Genomic DNA, 19,534 nt, shown 5'->3' on the forward strand with positions numbered 1-19,534 from the left:
GGGAATTGTAAATATAAAATGACACTTTATTTAGATCTATTTTACATTATAATTGCTGGAGACAAATGTGAAACCAGCCATATGACAGAAAACTGAAAAAGTCACCCATCAACTTTCCAACAGTAAGGTTTATGAAATGCTGTGCCATTATGCAGAATTGAAAATCTATGGCCTTTTAACCTCTAAACCGGGACAGTTGTTGCTAACGTGCGCTAATGTGACTGGAATGACGTTGTATACAACTGCCAACTTTACGGGACATAGACATGTATTATATGGGAAGAAAGCTTAAATTATTGTTAATCTAACTGCAGTGTCCAATTTAACAGTAGCTATTACAATGAAAACAATATCATGCTATTGTTTGCAGAGAGTGCACAACAACAAAAAACTTAGGCAACTGGTTTGATACATTCACCTCTGAAGGTAAATAATATATTTACATTCAGTAATCTTGCTCTGATTTGTCATCCTGAGGGTCCCAGAGATAAAATGTAGCATTTTGTTTGATAAAATTAATTTTAATGTTCAAATGTAGGAACTAGGTTCTACAGTTTGATCCCACTGCTGTCACTGGCTTCCCACCCACCCCACCCTGCCATTTAGATGTGTGAAAGTTAGTGTATAAGCTAATGAGCCATCATGTATGACATTACTAGGAGTGTGTAAACTAAAAAATAAATATTACCACAGTATTTTTGTATGTTCTCTACAGTTATGTACTTATGTATCAATTGACCAATTCAGCACATTTGGGCAAACTCCTGGCAGACTTGACACAAAATATTGTGCAGTAACGTAATTCTTCACTGGATCAGTCTGAAACTTTGCATACACACAGACACAACATTTAAATGACACCTAGATTCCTATCTGAAAGTATGGCCTTTCTCTTGTATTTCAATGATGGAACAAAACATTTTTTGAAAACCATTGTTTTTTTTAATATATTATTTTTACCAGATCTAATGTGTTATATTTCCACAAACGTTAAAGTGTTTCCTTTCAAATGGTATCAAGAATACACATATCCTTGCTTCAGGTCCTACGCTACAGGCAGTTAAATGACACCCAAATTTTAGGCGTAAATTGAAAAAATGGGTACGATCCTTAAGAGATGGGCAGTCTTGAATATCTTAGTTATAGGCTACCACGACTTTCTCTGTCTCCTATTTCTATCATGTTAAATATTAGCCACTATCAGCATCACCCATAAGTAGGACTAAAAACCACACATATAATAGGTGCAATAGGTGAGGGTGTTGCCTACTATTCTGTGGTGGAAAAAGTACCCAATTGTCATACTTGAGTAAAAGTATAGATACCTTAATAGAAAGTTACTCAAGTATAAGTCACCCAGTAAAATACTGGAGTAAGTCTAAAAGTATTTGGTTCTTAAAAATCCTTAAGTATCCAGAGTAAATGTAATTGCTAAAATATACCTATGTATCAAAAGTATAACTAAAAGTATAAATAATCTCAAATTCCTTCTATTAAAGCAAAGCAGGCGGCACCATTTTTTAAAAATGTATAGTTAGCCAGGAGCACATTCAGACATCATTTACAAAAGTCACATTTGTGTTTAGTGAGTCCACCAGATCAGAGGCAGAAGGGATGACCATATGTTGTCTTGATAAGTGCATGATTTGGACCATTTTCTATGTCCTGCTAAGCATTCAAAATGTAATGAGTACTTTTGGGTGTCAGGCAAAATGTATGGAGTAAAAAGTACATTATTTTCTTTAGGAATGTAGTGAAGTAAAAGTAAAAGTTGTAAAAAATATAAATGGTAAAGTACAGATACCCCAAAACAACACCTAATGCAATATATTTAGGAAATGGAGTGAGACATTCAGAGGTATTGGGAGGGTTTTAGTGAGACACCGCTGTGTTTAGTCACGGGTCTAATATTGAGAGGAGCGGGAGGACTGAGGACTGTGTCCTAACCTGTCATGGAGGGGAGGGATTCTTTGTTTCAATTGTTGTAATACATTTTGCAGGGTCATTGGGATGGAATGGCAATCTGAAGAGTTTTGTAATGTTATATATAGTAGATATGTTTGCTGTTTTTTCTGGAATATCTGGTTTACAATTATTTAGTTGGTAACTAGACAGTCATTTTATAGCTATCATAAGTTACTTTTCTCTTTTATCCATCAAACTGGTATTCACATCACCACAGATGGATTTTGGCTAATTTAATGATCATTTCCTGTAATCTGAGCAGTTCTAATGAGCCAAATAAGCGAATGAAATGTCTTGACTTATTACATAGGAATAAAGTTGACAGTGCTCTATTGGAAGAGACATCTTTTGGAGGGTGATGTCCATAGACGTCAAAACCAATACTACAAACTGGAAGCTGATTCCTGCTTCATATCTAAATCAAAAGGGGTGCTCATTCTACAAACGCATTCTACACCTTACAATTGAAAAAAAGTGGAAATGATAAAACAGATTTACTTACATATGTTCCACACTGTATGGAAGGAAATAGCATTTGTATCTATTTATGCTCCTAACTCATATGACAAATATTTTCTCCCTTCTGTAACCAGAAGCCTGCTCAATTTACCAGATTATACGCTTATTATTGGAACTGACATGAATGTCATTATTGATTCTAAGATAGAAGGTCCAGATCTATCTCATAGCTCATCACGAGTGAATGCTTCCAATGCACTTAAACAATTTCTTAAGTATCTTAATCTTAATGACTGTTGGAGATTTCATAATCCCACAACTAAGGACAATATACGCTTTTCTGCTAGATTTAAGACTGATATTACAGGTAACATGGAATTTATAAAAACATTACCGGCCGTTCTATCTGAAAATAATCACATTTTTTGTAAATATTCAAATCTTCCCAATGAAAAAGTATGCAATGAAATGGAGGTTTAATAATACTTTACATAAATTAAGATGTCAGGAGATCAGTAAATTGTAAAGTCATTGTAAAATGCTTGAAGACTGTCAAAAACAACTATTCAGAGAGAGAAATTGAGCTAAAAACAAGTATACTTGAACTTAATGACCTGTTGCGACGTTGAGCAGAATTCATTATGCAGAGGGTGCGACAAAAATACAATTTTCAGGAGAGTAGGCCTAGCCACTTACTGGCGCTACAGCTTAAAACAACGTCAATACAGCTGATCTCATCCCCTACTAAGGATCCTACAGAAATAAACAACTTTTAGAGCATAATATTCCGATTTATACGGTTCCTCACATAGCTTTGATACTTCTGCTTGTCAGCAGTTTCTGGAGAACCTTACGCTGCCCAAACTCTCTCAGGAAGAAACAGTTTTATTAGAGGAACATGTCACTTTATCTGAACTGAAAGCTGCTCTTTAATATATGAAGAAAGATAAAGTGCCTGGTATTGATGGAATAACTCCTGAACTCATTCTCAACTTTTGCGATGAGCTAGGACCAGTTATTCTTGAATTGCTTAACATTGCTATTGAAAAAGGACTAATCCACAGAGACATTAATACAGCTATTATATCCCTAATCCCTAAGAAAGGAAAATACCTCACAAATTGTGCAAATTTTCAGCCAATCAGTTTAATCGGAACAGGAAATAAGTTGTATGCCAAAGTTCTAGCCATGCGCCTAGAGAAAGTTATTGACAAGCTCATACATCCTGACCAAACAGGGTTTATTAAGGGTTGTCTGACAGCCGATAACATGCTCCGCCTGTTTCATGTCGTTGCCGAGTCTTCCAATCTGGATACCCTGTGTTATCATTAGATGCAGAGAAAGCCTTTCACCCCTTAGAATGGGAAAATGTATGGCTTGTTCTTTAACATTTTAGTCATGGGGCTAGATTTATACATATGTATGTGAATCCTTCTATTATTTGTACTGGCACTATCCATTCTAAGCCATTTACCATACAATGAGGATAAAACAAGGTTGTCCCACCTCTCCTATGCTATTTGCTCTCTCTTGAACTGCTAGCACAAAGCATCAGTCAAAATGTCTTCCTCACATATCAAAATCAAACAAACTTAACAAGCAATTTCTCTGCATGCAGATTACATACTGCTCTGTTGCAAACACTCCGAAAACCCTCCAGCCAATAATGTATATTTTCACAGCATTCAGCTCATGGCCTGATTACAAGATCAACTGGTCCAAATCAGCTATACTACCTCTTAACACAGCTATGGGAAGTGTGCAACTACCACCCATGATCCCAGTGAAGAAACAAACCACCTACTTAAGCATTACCATATACCCCTCTATTCACACTACTTGCAGGAAGAACTACTTAGAAACCGAGCATTGACGAAGGCCAGGAGGCTAATACTTAAAGCTTATTAAAGAGCAGTGTTACTCTCAAGAGCAGTGTGGGGGTTTCTTATTTTTTCTCATTTTATTCAACTGTTACCATGCACCTGCAAAAAAGATAGCTCAGATGTGAGTGCCTTTTGAATCTCAATTAGAAAAATATATGTCCTCCCAACTATACATTTTATGAGTTCCATGTTACCATTGCCTCCTCCGATAGTCAAAATTAGACCAATAGCCTGTCACAAAGAAGTTAATTTGGGGGAGAATGAGACCACAGATTAAACATGCAACGCCACAGAGAACAAAAGCATTTGTTACATTACAGCCTTATTCTAAAATGGATTAAATAAAAAATCTTCAGCAATCAACACACAATACTCCATAATGAAAAAGCGAAACAGGTTATGAAACTTTAAGACATTTTTTATTTAATTTTTAAATGTTAATACCATATTTACATAAGTATTCAGAAAACTTTGCTATGAGACTCAAAATTGAGCTCAGGTGCATCCGGTTTCCATCAATCATCCTTGAGATGTTTCTACAACTTGATTGGAGTCCACCTGTGGTAAATTCAATTGATTGGACATGATTTGGAAAGGCACACAGTGCATGTCAGAACAAAAACCAAGCCATGAGTTTGAAATAAATAGTCTGTAGATCGCCGAGACAGAATTGTGTCACGAGGCACACATCTGGGGAATGATACCAAAACATTTCCAAGCATTGAAGGTCCCCAAGAACACAATAGCTTTTATCATTCTAAAATTTGGAACCACCAAGACTCTTCCTAGAGCTGGCCGCCCGGCCAAACTGAGCAATCGGGGGAGAAGGGCCCAGAAGTGACCAAGAACCCGATGGTCACTCTGACAGAGCTCCAGAGTTCCTCTGTGGAGATGGGAACCTTCCAGAAGGACAACCATCTTTGCAGCACCTCAACAATGAGGCCTTTATGGTTGAGTGGGCCGAAGGAAGCCACTCCTCAGTAAAACACACATGACAGCCTGCTTGGAGATTGCCAAAGGGCACCTGAAGACTCTCAGACCATGAGAAACAAGATCCTCTTGTCAAGGCACAAGGCGAGACCCAAATGCAGACACAGGAGGCAGATGGTTGGAGTCTTACATTGTTTATTAATCCAAAGGAGTAGGCAAGAGAATGGTTGTGGACAGGCAAAAAGGTCAAAACCAGATCAGACTACAGAGTGGCAGACAGGCTCGTGGTCAAGGCAGGCAGAATGGTCAGGCAGGTGGGTACAAAGTCCAGAAACAGGCAAGGGTCAAAACCGGGAGGACTAGTAAAAGGAGAATGCAAAAAGCAGGAGAATGGGGAAAACGCTGGTTGACTTGGAAACATACAAGACAAACAGAGAGACAGGACACACAGGGATAAATACACTGGGGAAAATAAGCGAGACCTGGAGGTGGTGGAGACAATCACAAGGACAGGTGGAACAGATCAGGGCATGACACCTCTAGTCTGATAAAAAAACAAGTTTCAACTATTTGGCCTGAATGCCAAGCGTGACATCTGGAGGAAACCTGGCACCATCCCTACAGTATAGGGTGACCAGACGTTCCCGTTGTCCTGGGACAGTCCCCGTTTTTGGAGCTGGAGCCGTCCCCGGAAATGTCCACGTTTTTAACTGCGCGTTAAAAACAGACCGCAAAGTGAAATATTTTACTTGGCAAGAAAGACCGGGCAGCAGAGACTACCGGTTGACGTCTCAACTGCGTTGTGATTGTTTTGTCCAGCAGAGGGGGCTGCTCGCTATAGCAGCTTCATTCACTATTCTTCTACTAACTACTTACAATCGTTTGAGACACTAGCTAGTGACGTTATTATGTCATAGTTTTTTAAATAGATAGATGATCTGCACTGTAAGGTTTTAAATAAGTTATGCTAGCTAACGTTAACTATGCAGACTAAGTTTGCTAGCTACTGTTATAGCTAGGTTAAAAAACGTTCACATGTAAACATGCAGTGGACGGGCTATTTTGAAAATATGATTGTATTAAATGAATGCACAATGAATTCTAAGAATATTTTTGTAGATTACAATTTTAATGCTTTGTCATTATAATAAGTAGTGTGGAAATATAGTTAGAAATGTTCATGGATAACATTAGCAGTGGAGAGGAAGGAGAGGAGGAAGACTGGATGGGAAGAAGAGTGAAGGAGACAGAGGAAGAAAGGTAAAGATGATTACAGAGCCTGCCAATTTATTATTCCAAACAATGTTTTTGAGATAGAATACAGAAATGAGGCAAGCAATGGGAATCTGTTAACCAAAGTATTTGATCTAATAGTATGCTATTTAAGTTGAGAGTAAGAAGAGTGACACAAGGAGAGTGAAGAACAGAGAGGAGATACAATGACTCTTTCCAAGAAACGAAAATGCACTTTATGAAAAACATGAGAGAATTTCCATTTATACGCTCAGGTCAAGACAATAAAATGGTTCACTGCACTCTTTGTAATTCCTCTCTTTCAATTGGCAGCCGGAGAAGAACGGCAGTGGTAGAACATCAGCAGATGAAAAAGCATAAAGCCTCTCATTGCACGTGTTGGTATGTCCTCTGTCACCACATTCTTCAAGAAGATAGAGCCTTCCCAAGAAAAATATGGTTTAGCAGTGCAGGAGGGTGTCTTTGCATACCACACTATGTGACACAATCATAGTTACAGATCTATGGACTGCACAGCACAACTGACACGGAAGCTTTATGAGCCAAAGTTTACATGTGCTAGGACAAAATGTGACACCATAGTGAGTAACGTGTTAGCAACATGGGCAACTACTTTGGTAACACAGGACCTAGACCAGGTTGATTGTGTGTCCCTGTCCATTGATGTGTCCAATCATGGACATGTAAAGCTGCTGCCAATAGTAGTCAGATATATGTAAGATATATGATGGTGTAACGGATGTGAAACGGCTATCTTAGTTAGCGGTGCACGCTAAATAGCGTTTCAATCGGTGACGTCACTTGCTCTGAGACCTTGAAGTAGTAGTTCCCCTTGCTCTGCAAGGGCCGTGGCTTTTGTGGAGCAATGGGTAACGATGCTTCGTGGGTGTCAGTTGTTGATGTGTGTAGAGGGTCCCTGGTTCGCGCCCGGGTATGGGCGAGGGGACGGTCTAAACTTGTACTGTTACAATGGCAGCACATCTGTGGAAACAAAACTGCTTGATTTTGTTTAATTGAATGGAGAAACAGCAGAGAAAATTGCAGCTGAGGTCCTGGTGGTCATCCAAAAATGTAACCTGGAAAACATTCTCTGCCGACAACAAATACCAGCTTTGGAGGACTGAATAGGCTGGGAAGGGTCAATGTCCATACCAAAGTTAAAAATGCTCTGCAGCGGGAGATGGTTGGCTTAGGTTGTCCTGTGGTTGGCTTAGGTTGTCATAACACGGCCAGAACAGCTTTGGATATGATGTTGAGTACCTGATCACAAAGATATTTGGAATATGTTCAGATTTTCACCGTCAGAGTAGAAAGAATGAAGGGCTTTTGTGAGTTTGTTGGCCAGGAGTACCATAACATTTTAGGACACAGCAATGTTCACTGGATGTCCATGCTCCCTGCTCTAGAAAGAGTGCTGAAAATGTATGTGCCATTGAAATCCTTTTTTATTTCTGAAGACAAATGCCCTGTTGTCCTGTGAACAATGTTCGAAGATCCACTGACTGAACTTTGGCTGGCCTTTGTCCATGGAAACTTGACCGTATTCAGTGACACGATCAAGATGCTTGGAGACCAGGACCACTGTGCTGTGGAGTCCGCTGCAATTCTGAGAAACGTTGAGGCAAAATTGACTGATGACAACTTCATTCCAGTTTTGGTCAGAGGACTTCTGAGAGAGCTAGAGGAAAATGGAGCCAAGTCTAAAGACAGCTTTCTCAAAACATCCCAATCATTCTTCACTATGGCTGTGAACTACTTGCAAGCATGGGGAAAGCACACAGATAATCTAAAAGATTTACATCGTCTCCTTTTAAAAAGGCAACTTCTGCGTGAAGGCAGTAGGCACTGTGTAACGAGGTTACTGGCCTGCAAGAGTTCCTAAAGGGGGGATCGCTTGAAGAATGGAAAACATCTGAGACAGCGCTCAGTCAGAGATGGAGCACGGTGGTTACCGACTTCAAAGAGAATGACATCCCACACACTAACCTGGCTAGATTAGCGTCTGGAAGTAACACACCAGTCGAGAGTGTTCTCCCAAATGAATACTCTATGGACAGCAGCATGAAATAGGTTCACTGTTCCTACCATCAAGGCCATGCTTATTGTGAAGATGAACTCCTGGCAGGGGAGGTTGAAGTTCATGGAGAAACTGGCCAAAGACAGAGCAATCCTGAAGAAAATACATTCTGAGAAATATACAGATTAGGTTGGTATAAGTATATTATGTAGTTACCAATCTCATCAGCATCTTATTTCTTTATTATGTTGTTAAGTATTTCACATATACTATTGTCTGTTTTTTCAATTTTGCTCATGTTCTCTTCTGCACTTATACTACCCAGACTACCAGGACCACTGAATGGCTGTTCAAATTGGACAGTTCTGTCTTGTCGGTGTGTTTCTGTAATATAGTTGTTTTCTCTGTCGATCAGTGTGCCTGTTAGACTAAATACATGAAACCGGAATTGTCCCCCTTTTTTTATTTGATAGATAATAACATTGGATATTTTAATTATATATTGACCGCCGAACTGGAAATGTCCCCGGTTTTCATTTCAGAAATCTGGTCACCTTACTACAGTAGGCTGTCATTGTATATAAGAATGTGTTCTTAACTGACTTGCCTAGTTAACTGACACAATAGAGATATGAGAACGGCAAGAAATACTCAATTGACTGAATGATTAAGCCTTAACGTAGCACAAACATGAAGAACTAACTGGAAAAATAATTATGTGGTAATAGCGATTGCTGACTTCTCTAGCTATGCATTTGTTGGCATAGCAACATGAGACAAGTGAGCTAGCCAGCTACCACCAGATAAAGTTATCACACAAACGTTGTAAACGTAACTCAGTTGTAAAATACAATGAGTTTATAGAATCTATATAAACTTTCAACAACATAGGTTATACTGAACACTGACACTGAACACTATGATGATGACTTAGCTAGCTGCTAACGTTACTGTCCCAATCATCCAGCTAGCCCGAAAGCTAGTTCACTAGCTAGCTAGCTTGCTGGTGCTCCATTGTCGAAGTTCATAATGATCACAAGTAATTCAATCAAATGTTCCTTAAAACTCCTTGAAGTTGTGGATAAATCCTCTTGACCAGTTCACTTATTCCCCGGTGCTTGCATGGCCCCGTTGTTTAGTATTCCTCTAAACAGGACCAGCGGCGTGGTGCTCACTGCGGTGCTCGTGGTTGTCCTCTCCCGGTGATGCCACAAACTCCTCGGCGTCTTGTGCTGTGGTGAATGACAGGCACTCTGTCCTGTTTGTGGGCCGTAGCATTACTGGATAGACGAGGAGTGACTGGATGCCCCTAGTCTGAGTTTGTTCCGGACCTCGTTGAAGGTTTTGCGGCATTGGGAGGTGTGCGTGCGGTAGTACCTTACCGACGTGGTGAATGTGCTCTGCTGCTCTGGCTCCTTGTAGAATGGCTTGGCAGTCGTTGTACCGGAAGACCTTGAAGATCAGCGTCTTCTGTCTGTCTGAATCATTACTAGTTCCAGATCCCGAGTAGATGCGCTGGGCTCTTTCTATCTCAACCTTGTTGAAATCTCATCTCGGACAACATTAGCATTTTAGCAACTTTGCATGAACTTACTACTATTTAGCTACTTTGCAATTATTTAGCATGTCAGCTAACCCTTCCCCAAATCCTTTAACCTAACTCATAACCCTAACCTTAATCCCCAACCCCTAGCCTAGCTAACGTTAGCCACAACAAATTGGAATTTGTAACATATCAGACGTTTTGCAAATTCATACCATAGTGTACGAATTGTAATTTGTGACATATTATACAAAATGGATGATGGACATACCAAAATTAATACATATACAAAATATAACATGCCATTTGAAACATAATATTATTCTAATTGGAGTGTCCTAGATTTTGATTTGAAAAAGTTTTGATTTTCCAACTCTTTTTGCATATAACCTAATGCTTGTAAACCTATCCAAATCAACCCGGTTTCCATAAGGGATGGACATTTTACTCAAGACAAAGGTTTTAGTCCCCTAAAAGGTTCATGCACGTCACCTGGGTTGGGTGCTAATTATTTTTCTAACTTACAGACACATCCAATTACCAATGCTTTTCACCATGATGCAAAGGGAACCCCTGAGAGCAGTGTGTGTGTGTTTTGCATAATGCCTACTCAGAGGTGGAGTGGTTGTTCTGCTTTGCTTAGCTGCCTAGTTCTACTGGTTATTGGGGATGGAAATTAGGTGTGTTAGAAGTGTTCATCTCCATGTCTGGACTGGACTGCTGGAGTATATAGCCTAGTGTTGTAGGCCTATGTGTGCTTTTAAGAGAGAGGAGAGGAAAAACAGGTGCATTTAATTTACTTAGTTTAGCTAATTATGCATGCATGGTGATTTATAAGAACATATGCATTATTAGGGTGTGGCTAATTAGGAGACACAAACCTTCTTGCAAACAGTCTTATGTAGAGTAGGCTAATAGTAGGCCTATTGTGTAATGCTGTATGATGTGTTGGCTATAGTGAAATGTAGGCCACTCACAGGTGGTTGGTGGCACCTTAATTGGGGAGCGCAGGCTCGTGGTAAATGCTGGAGCAGAATTGGTGGAATGGTATCAAATACATCAAACTCATGATTTCCATGTGTCTGATGCCATTCCATTTGCTCCGTTCCGGGCATTATTATGAGCCGTTCTCCCCGCAGCATCCTCCTGTGCAGCCATTATCTAGACAGACATGGTCTCAAATCACTGATGCAGAAGACGTGCTCTGCATATTGACTGAGAATATGATTATCAGCATGGGAATCCTCTCAATATTCCAAGGTTCTTAAAAACACGTTTACAGTTTATAGGCTAGCGCAAGAACAGGACCGCTACCTGAAAAAGAGCATATGGGCTATACAGAATCAAACAGGGATGAAACAAAATGTAGGAAGGTGGGTTGGCTACCTGTATCCATGCCGGTGCGATGTCTAGCACCATCTGTGTTCCTCCCTACTAAATTACAGGATGCTTATTTTACCTTCAATCATCGACAACATCTTATCCTTGCGCTCCGATATTCTTCCAACGCCGCAACCCACAGCCCAAATGAGGAAAAACGCACTTATGGTGTCGTTCAGATCTAATCATAATGTGGAGCAATTTCAGGCCAACGCACGTCAATGGCCAGTATTGAGATATAATATGATTTGATTCAGCCTTTCTCTCACAGGCCTCTCAGCTAACCGGGTGGTGACTGCACATACTGTAGACAAATACAGGTCTGATTAGCCTGCTTGTCTATTAGGCTTTAATGGAGATTTCCTCACTACAAATAAAATATTGCTGCAATTGCGCTCGTAAGTCGCCAACGCCTCTTATGATATTAAAGCTATATTTAGGATAGATAGGGTAGATTGTGTATAACACACATAAATGCTTTGAAAGGTACGCATTTCATGATTGTCTCGTTACAACATTTTAATTAAAAGGACACATTGAAAAAGACGAAATGAAACATTAATCTTACCTTAACATCTCTAGTAATCAGATTGTCCTTCTCTTGAAATAGCCATCAATATGCTCATAATGCATGCGTAAAATATTTGTGTAAAAATCTACTTACATTCCATTTATTTGAATCCGGCAGTCACACTGTTTTAATTCCAATAGATTATATACTTCGTCCCAGCAGCTGTGTACTTGCACCTCGCCTCTGCGTTTTTCCGACAAGACTCGTGGCTTAAAAGGACGCGAGAGGGATATGCCACGAGCGCCCAATTGGAATCGCAGCAGAATGAAGGTAAAGCTTCGATCACACCGACAGTGTCTTTGCATTGCTTTGCAATGACATTCATTTCCAATAAAACGCTGCGTTTACCTTGCAGCATTGCGTTGCAGAGGTAGTTGTAGTTCATTGGGTGTGGTGCATACGTTGAATTTATCTAACGTATGCGTCAAACTGTATGTGCAGACGGCTTGACAGAAATGGTAGGATAAGGTAAATGTTGAACTAAAGTCGGTGTGATCGAAGCGTATCTCCTCCATGCGTCCACAACCGCATGCAACCCGCATGCAACCCATGCAGCAGCGTTAAGCCTCAATCACACCACACCATTTTCATTATGGTACACCAGAAGTACATTCATTTCCAATTGAACATATGCTCAAACTGTATGCTAGACAGCTTGACAGAAATGGTAGCAGAAGATGAATGTTAAGTATATCATCTATAGAAATTAAAACAGTGTGACTGTTGGATTCAAATAAGTGGTATGTAAGCAGATTTCTACACAATTATTTTACGCATGCATTATGAGCATATTGATGGCTATTTCAAGAGAAGGCTGCGTTCCATTGGAACTGAATGTACTTGTGGTGTACCACAAAAAGAATAGCTGTCGGTGTGGTGTGATGTGATCGAGGCTTAACGCCTTGAAAAATAGAAAAGTCCTCTCACTGTCAACTGTGTGTCACGAATATTACCGAAGGGGACTCCCCTTCTTGTTCGGGTGGCGGTCGTCGTCGCTGGTCTACTAGCTGCCACCGATCCTTTGTTCTGTGTTCGTTTGTTTTTTTCTAATTGGTTTCACCTGTTCCTTGTTTGGTTGTTAGGGTGGGGTTATTTAAGTTCATTCAGCCCGCTTCGTGTTTGTGCGGGCTTGTTCATCTGTATGTGTTAGAGTGGATAGTGTTTTCATTTGGGTTTCTCGCTGTCCTTGTATTTTCATGATAGGGTACTTTTTGTTCTGTAGTTATACCTGGTTTGGTATACTATTTTTGTTCCTGTGATTATTTTTGGACATTAAAGTGTGTTTTTCCCGCATCCTTTGCTCTCTGCGACTGACTCCACACCTATTCACTCATTGAGCGTTACAGAAGCCCACACCTTTATGATGGAGTCAGCAGGAGCAGCGACCACCCCTCTCCCCACGATGGAGGAGAGAGTCCTTCATCACACGTCCATCCTCCATCGCATCGGATCAGCGATGGATCAAATGATGGAGAGGATGGATCGTTGGGAGAGGAGTGGTCTCCCTACTACCCCACCTACCCTCCCACCAGCAACTCTACCATCTCCCCCAGCGGGATCTGGTTCCAGCGCTCTGCGCATTACGCCTGCGAGGGAGTACGATGGTGCAGCGGCGGGGTGCCAGGGATTCCTGCTTCAACTAGACCTCTACCTGGCCACCGTTCGGCCGGCTCCCTCGGAGGAGGAGAGCGTGAGTGTCCTCGTCTCTTGCCTTACGGGTAGAGCCCTGGAGTGGGCCAATACTGTCTGGAACGGGCCCGACTCAGCGAGGGGCAACTACCCAGAGTTCACCCGCCGTTTCCGGGCCGTGTTCGATCACCCTCCGGAGGGCCTAGCGGCGGGTGAGAGGTTGTTCTATCTCAGGCAGGGGACGAGGAGTGCGCAGGACTTCGCGCTGGATTTCCGGACCTTGGCCGCTGGAGCAGGGTGGAACGACAGGGCCCTGATAGACCATTACAGGTGTAGCCTGAGAGAGGATGTCCGCAGGGAGCTGGCTTGTCGGGACACTACGCTTAGCCTGGATGAACTGATAGACCTGTTGATCCAGTTAGACCATCTGCTAGCTGCTCACGGACGTTCTGAAAGGTTCCTGTTAGTTCCACCTCCTGACCCTCCCGCTCCTATCCCGATGGAGCTAGGAGGGGCCGCATCTAGGGAGATCGGAGGAAGAGGCTCCTCCTGTACCAGTTGTGGCCGGAGAGGGCACACTTCAGGTCGGTGCTGGAGGAGTTCATCTGGGAGTCGAGAGGGCAGGCAGAACACTCCTCGGTTACCCCAGGTGAGTCAGCACCACACTCTCCCAGAGTTTCCTGTTGGTCACATGTTTTTATTAATTTGTTTCCTTACATTTTTTCCCTCTCTCCAGCATAAGGCGCTAGTCGATTCAGGCGCAGCTGGGAACTTTATAGATCGCGGACTCGCTCAGAGGTTGAGGATTCCGTTAGTAAAAGTAGACCCCCTTTTTCCCTTGCACTCTTTAGATAGTCGACCATTAGGGTCAGGGCTGGTCAGGGAGGCCACAATTCCTTTGGAGATGATTACGCAGGGGAATCATAAGGAGCGGATTAGTCTGTTCCTTATCGATTCACCTGCGTTTCCGGTGGTGCTGGGGATTCTCTGGCTGGCTATTCACAATCCAACGATTTCGTGGAAACAGGGAACTCTCCAGGGGTGGTCTGATGAGTGTTCAGGCAGGTGTGTAGGAGTTTCCATCGGTGCGACAACGGTGGAGAGTCCAGACCAGGTTTCCACCATGCGCATTCCCGCTTAGTATGCCGATTTGGCTATCGCTTTCAGTAAAAAGATAGCGACCCAATTACCACCCCATCGACAGGGGTGTTGCATGATAAACCTCCAGGTAAACGCTGCACTCCCCAGGAGTCATGTGTATCCTTTATCCCAGGAGGAGACGTTGGCTATGGAGACATATGTCACCGAAGCTCTGGGACAGGGGTACATTCGGCCCTCCATGTCACCCGTCTCCTCGAGTTTCTTTTTTGTGAAGAAAAAGGATGGTGGTTTGCGTCCGTGTATTGATTATCCTGTTGACTGGTGAGGGTTTCCTTTTGGGAACGACCCCTCCCACATTCAGCTGGAACGTGGCGCACGGAACGCAAAAATATTCTTAGAAATATTTAACCTCCACACATTAACAAGTCCAATACCTCAAATGAAAGATAAACACCTTGTTCATCTACCCAGCATGTCAGATTTTTTCAATGTTTTACGGCGAAAACACACCACATATTTATATTAGACCACCACCGAAACGAAGACAAGAGGCAGCCATTTTGTCCCAGAAAATATAAAATTATAAAAGCAGGATTAAAAAATAAATCATTCACTAACCTTTTGAAAATCTTCATCAGATGACAGTAATAGGACATGTTACACAGTACATTTTTTTTTCAATAATATGCCATTTATATCCATAAATGTCCATTTACATTGAATTCATGTTCAGAAAATACTGAAAAATGTCCGCAGAAAATATAGATAGCGCCGCAAGATAACGTAAATAGACATCATAAACTTTGACTAAATATACATGTTCTACATTTAGTTAGAAAGATACACTGCTTCTTAATGCAATCGCTTTGTTACATTTATTTTTAACGTTACAGAAATCGCTCACTATTCAATATTCTGAGACGGCGCTCAGACATAAGCAATATTTCTCCGCTATGTTGGAGTCAACAGAAACACACAATTTCAGCATAAATATTCCCTTACCTTTGATGGTCTTCGTTCAGAATGTACTGGAAGGGTTCATACTTACCCAAAACATCGTTTGGTTTCAAGTCTTGTGTCTTTGTATTAGCATCTGCTAACAATATCAGCTGAAATGCACCCAAAATGGCCTCTGGTCCCGAAAAGTTGCGCATCAAAACTTCAAAATTACATATTATATGTCGACTAAACAGGTCAAACTAAGTGCAGAATCAAGCTTTAGGATGTTCTAAACGTACAAAACAATTTTCAATTCAACCGGTCATTGTTAGTTCTCCTCCGGAGTGCTGGAACAAAGGAATGAATGGGACCAATTCGCGCCCTAACGCACAGGGATTTTCTCGCGACACGCACTCAATTCACTCCCATATGGCCAAAACTCGCGGGATTTGAACGATTAAACGCTCAATTGAATGAGGACATCTAGTGGAAGACATAGAAAGTGTCCCCAGATCCATAGCTGGTTGGGAAGGGTGGGGGCGATCACGTCAAAGTTGCCCCAACTTTCATGATCCCAAAACTAGTTTGGAAGAATGCCTGCCCTGTGAGTTCTGCTATACTTACAGACATAATTCCAACGGTTTTAGAAGCTCATTGCTACGGCAGTGGAATCATTTCACGGAGCGCAGTTCTTCACGAAACTGGATCTCAGAAGTGCGTATAATCTGGTGCGTATTCGGGAGGGAGATGTAGTGCTAAATGCGGTTTTCCACTCATTTGGCCATTATGAGTACCTCGTCATGCCGTACGGGTTAAAGAATGCTCCAGCTATCTTTCAATCCTTCGTGGATGAGATTCTCAGAGACCTGCACGGATAGGGTATGGTAGTGTATATTGACGATATTTTGATCTACTCCGCTACACGCACCGCGCATGTGTCTCTGGTGCGCAAGGTTCTTGGGCGACTGCTGGAGCATGACCTGTATGTGAAGGCGGAGAAATGTGAGTTTTCCAAACGAGCCGTTTCCTTCCTGGGTTATCGCATTTCCAGCTCGGGGGTCGTAATGGAGGGTGACCGCATCAAGGCCGTGCGTAATTGGCCGACTCCGACCACGGTAAAGGAGGTGCAGCGGTTCTTAGGGTTTGCCAATTACTACCGGAGGTTTATCTGGGGTTTTGGTCAGGTAGCAGCTCCCATTACCTCACTGATGAAGGGGGGGCCGGTGCGTTTGCAGTGGTCAGCAGAGGAGGACGGAGCTTTCCGTAGGTTGAAGGCGCTGTTCACTGAGGCGCCGGTGTTGGTGCATCCGGACCCTTCTTTGGCGTTCATAGTAGAGGTGGACGCATCCGAGGCTGGGGTTGGAGCGGTGCTCTCACAGCGCTCGGGTACGCCACCGAAGCTCCGCCCCTGTGCTTTTTTTCCGAAGAAGCTCGGGCCAGCGGAGCGGAATTATGATGTGGGGGACAGGGAGTTGTTGGCTATGGTTATGGCCCTGAAGGTGTGGAGACGCTGGCTTGAGGGGGCTAAGCACCCTTTCCTTATCTGGACTGACCACCGTAACCTGGAGTATATCCGATCAGCTAGGAGACTGAATCCTCGTCAGGCAAGGTGGGCCATGTATTTCACCAGATTTCGTTTTACTATCTCGTATCGACCAGGTTCCCTCAACACTAAGGCCGACGCGCTGTCCCGCCTCTATGACACTGAGGACCGGTCCATCGATCTTACTCCCATCATTCTGGCGGCTAAGCTGGTGGCACCAGTAGTATGGGAGGTGGACACGGACATCGAGCGGTCGCTAAGGGAGGAACCTGCGCCTCCACAGTGTCCGGAGGGTCGTAGGTACGTGCCGCTCGCTGTTCGTGATAAATTGATTCGATGGGCTCATAGTCTACCCTCGTTGGGTCACCCAGGTATTTCAAGGACAGTACGAGGTCTTAGGAGGAAGTACTGGTGGCCCACCTTGGTGAGGGGTGTGCGACTCTGTCTCCTCCTGTTCGGTGTGTGCCCAGAGTAAGGCTCCTAGGCACCTGCCACAAGGGAATTTACAACCCCTCCCCGTTCCACAACGGCCGTGGTGGACCCATCTATCGGTGGATTTTCTTACTGACCTTCCCCCCTCTCAGGGGAACACAACGATCCTGGTCGTTGTGGATCGGTTCTCTAAGTCCTGCCGTCTTATCCCGTTGCCCGGTCTCCCTACGGCCCTGCAGACTGTGGAGGCCCTTTTCACCCATGTCTTCCGGCACTACGGGGTGCCCGAGGATATAGTTTCTGATCGTGGTCCCCAGTTTACCTCCCGTGTGTGGAGGGCATTTATGGAATGTCTGGGGGTCTCGGTCAGCCTGACCTCAGGGTATCACCCGGAGAGTAATGGGCAGGTGGAGAGAGTGAACCAGGAGGTGGGTAGGTTTCTGCGGTCGTATTGCCAGGACCGGCCAGGGGAGTGGGCGAGATATATCCCCTGGGCAGAAATGGCCCAGAACTCACTAAGCCACTCCTCTACCAACATGTCACCATTTGAGTGTGTGTTGGGGTACCAGCCGGTCCTGGCACCATGGCATCAGAGCCAGACTGAGGCTCCTGCGGTGGAGGAATGGGTGCAGCGCTCTAAGGAGACCTGGAGGGCCGTCCAGGAGTCATTACGCCAAGCGAGTGGACGGCAGAAGAAGAGCGCTGACCGTCACCGCAGTGTTTGCACCGGGGGACAGGGTCGGGTTCTCGACCCGAAACCTGCCCCGCCGCTTGCCCTGCCGGAAGCTGGGTCCGCAGTATGTAGGGCCATTTAAAGTCCTGAGGAGAATAAACGAGGTTTGTTATCGATTATTACTTCCTTCGTATTATCGCATTAACCCCTTGTTTCCTGTGTCTCTCCTCAGGCCGGTGGTAGCTGGTCCCATGCAGTAAGGTGAGGTTCTGGAGGTCCCTCCGCCCCCTCTGGACATCGAGGGGTTCCCAGCGTACACGATACGAGCTATTCTGGACTCAAGACGCCGGGTGAGGGGCCTGCAGTACCTCGTTGACTGGGAGGGGTACGGTCCGGAGGAGAGGTGCTGGGTCCCGGTGGGGGATATTCTGGATCCATCTATGTTGAGAGAGTTCCATCGCCTCCATCCGGATCGCCCTGCGCCTCGGCCCCCGGGTTGTCCCCGAGGCCGGCGTCGGCGAGCTGCGCGTCGGGGGGGGGGGGGATACTCACGAATATTACCGAAGGTGACTCCCCTTCTTGTTCGGGTGGCGGTCGTCGTCGCCGGTCTACTAGCTGCCACCGATCCTTTGTTCTGTGTTCGTTTGGTTTTGTCTAATTGGTTTCACCTGTTCCTTGTTTGGTTGTTAGGGTTGGGTTATTTAAGTTCATTCAGCCCGCTTCTGTTTGTGTGGGCTTGTTCATCTGTATGTGTTAGAGTGGTTAGTGTTTTCATTTGGGTTTCTCGCTGTCCTTGTATTTTCACGATAGGGTACTTTTTGTTCTGTAGTTATACCTGGTGTGGTATACTATTTTTGTTCCTATGATTATTTTTGGACATTAAAGCGTGTTTTTCCCGCATCCTTTGCTCTCTGCGCCTGACTCCACACCTATTCACTCATTGAGCGTTACACTGTGTTTATTTTCTGCAACTTAACATGTGTAAATATTTGTATGAGACAACTGAGACTGAACAAGTTCCACAGACATGTGACTAACAGAAATTGAATAATGTGTCCCTGGACAAAGGGTGAGTCAAAATCAAAAGTAACAGTCAGTATCTGGTATGGCAGCCAGCTGCATTAAATACTGTAGTGCATCTCCTCCTCATGGACTGCACCATTTTTTGCCAGTTCTTGCTGTCAGATGTTACCCCACTCTTCCACCAAGGCATCT

At 43.6% G+C, this 19,534-nt stretch overlaps 1 protein-coding gene across 2 annotated transcripts in view; it reads right to left on the reverse strand.

Moving 5' to 3' along the window:
- Window positions 1–13,032, reverse strand: part of LOC110494320 (beta-1,4 N-acetylgalactosaminyltransferase 1) — a 31,478-nt gene extending 18,446 nt beyond the window's left edge. Inside the window, exon 1 of one of the 2 annotated variants that reach the window (XM_036950400.2) lies at window positions 12,930–13,032. The gene's annotated coding sequence lies outside the window, so the exon portion shown is untranslated. Of the gene's footprint in view, window positions 1–12,095; window positions 12,592–12,929 lie in introns of those variants that run through there. The other variant, XM_021569276.3, reaches the window with a different exon arrangement.
- Between the last annotated feature and the right edge of the window lie 6,502 nt (window positions 13,033–19,534).

The sequence above is a fragment of the Oncorhynchus mykiss genome, chromosome 17 (assembly GCF_057628025.1).
Source record: "Oncorhynchus mykiss isolate SJ-2025 chromosome 17, ASM5762802v1, whole genome shotgun sequence".
NCBI lineage: Eukaryota > Metazoa > Chordata > Actinopteri > Salmoniformes > Salmonidae > Oncorhynchus > Oncorhynchus mykiss.